The sequence below is a fragment of the Gorilla gorilla genome, chromosome 17 (genome assembly GCF_029281585.2).
Source record: "Gorilla gorilla gorilla isolate KB3781 chromosome 17, NHGRI_mGorGor1-v2.1_pri, whole genome shotgun sequence".
Taxonomy (NCBI): Eukaryota; Metazoa; Chordata; class Mammalia; order Primates; family Hominidae; genus Gorilla; species Gorilla gorilla.
Window position 1 is genome coordinate 26273760 of NC_073241.2, and position 6647 is coordinate 26280406.

Sequence of the window (6647 nt, forward strand, 5' to 3'; positions counted from 1 at the left end):
AAAGAAATTGCAACAAAAGCAAAAGTTGACAAATGGGACCTAATTAAACTAAAGAGCTGCCACACAGCAAAGGAAAACATCAGCAGAGTAAACAACCTACAGAATGGGGGAAATTATTCACAAACTATGCATCCAACAAAGGTCTAATATTTAGAATCCATAAGGAACATAATTCAACAAGCAAAACACAACCCCATTAAAAAGGGGCAAAAGACATAGACACTTCTCAGAAGGAGACATACATGCAGCCAACAAACATGAAAAAAAGTTCATCATCACTAATCATGAGAGAAATGCAAATCAAAACCACAATGAGATATTATCTCACACCAGTCAGAATGACTATTTTTGAAAAGTCAAAAAAAAAAAATAGCAGATACTGGCAAGGATAAGGAGAAAAGGGAATGCTTATACACCTTTGGTGGGAATGTAAGTTAGTTCAGCCACTGTGGAAAGCAATTCGGAGATTTCTCAAAGAACATAAAACAGAACTAACATTCAACTCAGCAGTCTCATTACCGAATATGTATCCAAAAGAAAACAAATCATTCCACCAAAAAGACATATGCACTGGTTTGTTTATTGCAACACTATTCACGTTAGCAAAGACATGGGATCAACCTAGGTGCCCATCAACAGTGGACTGGATAAAAATGTGGTACATATAGACCATTGAATACTATGCAGCTACAAAAAAGAATAAAATTACGTTCTTTGAGGGAAAATGGATAGAGCTGGAATCCAGGAAGTGAACTAATGTAGTAACAGAAAACAAACGCCTCATGTTCCTATAAGTAGGAGCTAAATTCTGAGTACCCATGGACATGAAGATGGTGACAATAGACACTAGGGACTGCTAGGAGGGGGAGGGAGGAAGGAAAGGTTGAAAAACTGCTGAGTACCATGTTCAGTACCTGGATGTTGGGATCATTCATACCCCAAACCTCAGAACCACACAATATACCCAGGTAATAAACCTCCACATGTACACCCTGAATCTAACATAAAGTTGAAAAAGAAAAAACAGAATGGAATCTCTGTTTATTCTCGACGTATCAGTTGTGCCACTCTTCAATTTGAAACTCCCACTATTGGCTATATTTGGGGGTGCCCTATTTCCCATCTCATAACTTATTTTAAGAAGCACAGCAAAATAATGAGTGCGCTTGGGATTCAGTTTTTGAAACAAAACACTGAGCCTTCAATGACCTTCCTATACATGTAAAAGCACACCTGTCTACATGGCAGCAGTTGGACTTCACAATGTGGATTGTGCCTTCACCCTGGAATGTTTATGCCCTATCGCCATCGTGATGGGATTAGGGATCTCCTGCCCTTGGTGCTAAGTGCCACTGTCTGTGCTGAGTTTTTCAAAGGTCAGAGCAGATAGAACCTTTGTGGTTTCATTTTCCCTGATTTTGATTTCTTATGGGGAACCTGTGTGCTGCATTCAAGGTATGTTCATACTGGCCTGTCAAATGCGAACTCTTCAAATTAATAGTTAATGCTTTCAAAATATGTTATTTAAAAAATTATCCTCTGTATTTTCCATATGCAGTTATAAATATGTTTCATGGTTATGTTTTATTCCTCAATTTACATATTTGATTATTGTACCAAGCAGAGTACCTTTGAAATTTTTCTTCATTTAAAAAACATGTATCTTGGCTAAGGCCTGTAATCCCAGCACTTTGGGAGGCCAAGGCAAGAGGATCACAAGGTGAGGAGATCAAGACCATCCTGGCCAATACAGTGAAACCCTGTCTCTACTAAAAATACAAAAAAATTAGCCAGGCATGGTGGCAGCTGGTGTAGTCCCAGTGTGGTGCAGTCCCAGCTACCTGGGAGGCTGAGGCAGGACAATTGCTTGAACCCATGAGGCAGAGGTTGCAGTGAGCCAAGATGGTGCCATTGCACTCCAGCCTGTGCAACAGAACAAGATTCTGTCTAAAAAAAAATTATATACATATATAATATATATGTAAGATATAATATATTATATATGTAACATATAATACATATTATATGTCATAATATATATGATATATAAAATATATGTCATATTACATATATATAATATATGAGATGACATATTATATTACATGACATATATAATATATATTACATATTATAATGTGCTATATATTACATATATAATATATATGATATAATATATAATATGTAATATATTAATATGATATATTGTATATTATATATCATTTATTATATAACACATATATAATATATTTCTTATATAATATATATAATATTATATATATTATAGAAAATATATGATATATAACATAAGATATATAACATATATGATATATAGTATCTAAAATATGATACAAAATATATCATATAGCCACAGCCAGCTAATTTTCATATTTTTTATAGAGGCAGGGTCTCGCCATGTTGCCCAGGTTGGTCTTGAACTCCTGGGCTTCAGTGATCCACCCACCTCGAACTCCAACAAAGTGCCAAGATTACAGCCATGAGCCACCATGCCCAGCATAACTATTTTTAATGAAGTAGACTTTAAGAAGAAAAGTATTATTAGCGGTAAGAGACACATCACGGAAAAGAAGAATTTACTAGGAGCCAGGAGCAGTGGCTCATGCCTGTAATTCCAGCACTTTGTGAGGCCAAGGCGGTGCATCACCTGAGGTTGGGAGTTCAAGACCAGCCTGACCAACATGGAGAAGCCCTGTCTCTACTAAAAATACAAAAATTAGCCAAGCATGGTGGCACATGCCTGCAATCCCAGCTACTCAGGAGGCTGAGGGAGGAGAATTGCTTGGACCCAGGAAGTGGAGGTTGCGGTGAGCTGAGATTGTGCCATTGCATTCCAGCCTGGGCAACAAGAGCAAAACTCTGTCTCAAAAAAAAAAAGAAAGTTACTAGCTAGTTTCAGTAATTTTTAACATCCAGGAAACTGGATGTGAAAGCTTTTCAGAGAAACTAAACCAATAGATTATACATAGAGAGAGATTTATTTAGGAATTGGCTCACATGATTGTGGGGACTAGCAAGTTTAAAATCTGTAGGGCAAGCCAGCAGGCTATAAATTCAGGTAAGAGTTGATCTCGAAGTCTGGAACCTCACATCTGTAGAGCAGTCAGGAGGCCAGAAACTCAGGCAGGGTTTGTGTGTTACAGTCTTGAAGCAGAATTCCTGCTTCTCTGGGAAACCTGTTTTTGTTCTTAAGGCCTTCAACTGATTGGAGGTGGTCCACCCATATTATGGTGGGTAATCTGTTTTACTTAAAGTCAATTGACTGTCAGTATTAACCACATCTATGAAATAACCTCCCAGCAAGATATTGACAAGTATTTGACCAAACAACGGGGCACCATAGCTTAGCCAAGTTGACACATAAATTAACCGTCAGGAATGAGTAGAATATCCAAAAAACAACATACTAGGGGTATTATATCTTATATAGCTATTATAATTATATAAAACATATAATTATAGAATGAAGATATTAAGATAACCATTAGAACAAAAATATAAACTTTTCTTTCTTTTTTTTTTTTTTTTTTGAGACCAAGTCTTGCTCTGTCATCCAGGCTGGAGCTCAGTGGTGCAATCTTGGCTTACTGCAACCTTTGCCTCCTGGGTTCAAGTGATTCTCCTGTCTCAGCCTCCCAAGTAGCTGGGATTACAGGCACCCGCTACCATGCCCAGCTAATTTTTGTATTTTTAGTAGAGACGTGTTTTCACCATGTTGCCCATGCTGGTCTCCAACTCCTGACCTCAAGTGAGCCACCCCCTCGGCCTCCCAAAGTGCTGGGATTACAGGTGTGAGCCACCACACCCAGCCAAAAATCACCTTTTTCACAAGGATCAAAGCAGTCATTATGCTGGAGATGACAGACCTCACTGTCACCATGCTCCTTTTGTATGTCTACTAGGCACGGTGCTGGGTCCACACTCACAGAAATCTTAGGAGGTCGCACCCAGGGGCTCCGGCTGTAGCAGAATCCTAAGAATAAAACCTGGTGCTGAAAGAGTAGGAGATGAGGCCGGGCGCCATGACTCACTCCTGTAATGCCAGCACTTTGGGAGGCCAAGGCGGGCTAATCAAGAGATAGAGAACATCTGGCCAACATGGTGAAACCCCGTCTCTACTAAAAATACAAAAATTAGCTGGGCATGGTGGCTGGCACCTGTAGTCCCAGCTACTCAAGAGGCTGAGGCAGGAGAATCATTTGAACCGAGGAATCAGAGGTTTCAGTGAGCTGAGATCGCGCCACTGCAATCCAGCCTGGTGACAGAGTGAGACACCGTCTCAAAAAAAAAAAAAAAAAGCAGGACACTGAACTCTGGGAGGGCCTCCTGGTGAGAGGTGAGCACAGAGGGGAGAGATGGAGGCAGGAGCATGGGCTTCTGGTGGCCCCAGCAGACCCTGTGGCAGCGTGGCCAGGGTCCTCTGCAGGGAGGAATCTTGGCCAGGATGACGCTGTAGCAGGCCTCTTCCTGAGGCCTCCAGCCAGCCCGGCCAGGGTCCCAGCATCCAGTGACCCCTGTTTCACAGCAGCAACTGGGGCCAGCCCCAGGCTCTCTTCCACTCTCAGCTTCTTAAAACTGGAAGTGGAGAGAGTTGTTTGATAAAACACTGGGGCAAACCACATCCTCTCTTCACCAAGGGAGAGTTCGAGGGGATGCCGGCAGAGGGAGCTTTAGAGTAGAGACCCCTACCCAACCAGTGACCGTCACGCACACAGCAGGGCATGCTATGGAGACCCCCAGACAGTCACTCGGTGAGACCCAGCAGGTCCAGACTCTTCAGAGATCTGTGGCAGCAGGTCCCCACTCCCAAAAGCCACGTGCCCACGGGTGATCTCTGGTGCCTGATACCCCAGTCTCGTTTGCATCTTTGCAACTTCGAGTTTAAGTGGGTGTCGCATCCCTGTATGTCCTCCTGAGCAGAGGAGGGGCACAGCCCGGGGTGGCAGCTGGCGTCAAACCCTCAAATCCCCTGAGAGCCACTGGGGAGACTAAGCAGTCCCCAGCCCCCACTTGTCCCTGAGCTGCCATTCTCAGCCCTGTGGGAGGAGACAGAAAGCCCTGAACAGAAACCAAAGGATCAGGTCAGGAGGGGCTAGGGGGGTGGCGTGAGCAATCAGGACAGGGAAGGATGGACAGATGGGGGAATGGAGGGAAGAAGGAATGAATGAAAAGGTGAATAAATGAACAAAGAGAGAGAATGGCCACTCTTCCCTTGCTTTAGTTTACAAAGTACTGAGATCCTCCCAACAGCCTGCAAGACAGAATTTCTGGGAAGCAGACCAGGTGGCTAGCAGGGAGGGGAGGCTTGCCCTGGCTTTTGTGGGCCCAATGGGAGGCAGGGGGCAGGAAGGGGCATCCTGTATGTGTCCTCCCTGCAGTGGCAGCAGCACCTTCCTGGAAGAGGATCAGGAAACACCCACTGTGGCCCCTCTCCATCACGACCTCATCCAGGACACCAAGTATCAGTCACTCAGCTCACGAGACCCAGGCCCTGACTCAGGAAGAGAGGATGTGAGGGGTGGGGCACCGGGCTCCTCAGGACTGAGAGATCTGAGATGTGGCCCCGGGCTGGTTGTTGGGGCAGACTGGCTATGGCAGCATTGTGTGTACCCCAGCAGGCCAGTACCACGCAGGGAGCCTCCAAACCCCTTCACCCATGACCCTGGGAGAAGACCCCAGCCTTGGAGAATTGGCCTCACTGAAGGGGCCTGCGCCAGCCAGCAGGGTCAGGCGGGGCCAGACAGGTTCCCACCTGGGATATGCAAATGGGCCTCCTGAATCCTGGAGCCAGGTATGGACTCACACACCACCATTGTCCCAAAGTCCCCATCTGCCCCACGGGCACACCCTGCCACCTGTTCTGTGCAAGGGCCCTGAGGCTGTCTCCTTGCGCTCAAGCCCTGCAGGTGCTGAAGCCCACACACACAGCTCCTGCTTCCTGGGCCAGTGCACGTGCACACACACACACACACGCACACACACACACCCACACATATACATACCCACACACAATCACACACATTCACACATACCCACACCCCCCATACTCACACTCACACACACACACCCACAAACACCCACACATACACTCACACACACAATCACACACATTTACACACACCCACACACTCACACTCACACACTCACAGTCACACACACCCTCCCACAGCAAAACACAATCACACAAATTCACACCCACCCACACCCCCACACACTCACACTCACATATACTCACACCCACACACACCCACACACTCACACAAACACAATCACACACATTCACACCAACCCACACCCCACAAACACACTCACACATATACCCACACACACTCACACTCACACATAATCTCACACACACACACACATGCTCACACACACACGCCTTCTCCAGGAGGGGCTGGCTGCCAAGGGCCACCCAGCTTCCTCCCACGTCACACTCACCGTACAACATTTGAGCAGACCTTGGAGTCAGCAGCAACAGCAGTGTGGACAAAGGCCTGGGGGCCACTTGGGGCCTGGTGTCGAGAGAGGAACACAGCCAGCACAATCACAGCCAGCGCCAGCCCCAGCCCCAGCCCCAGCAGGACCAGGTCAACCATGGCTCCGCAGTCCTGGGCCATGGCTCTGCGGCC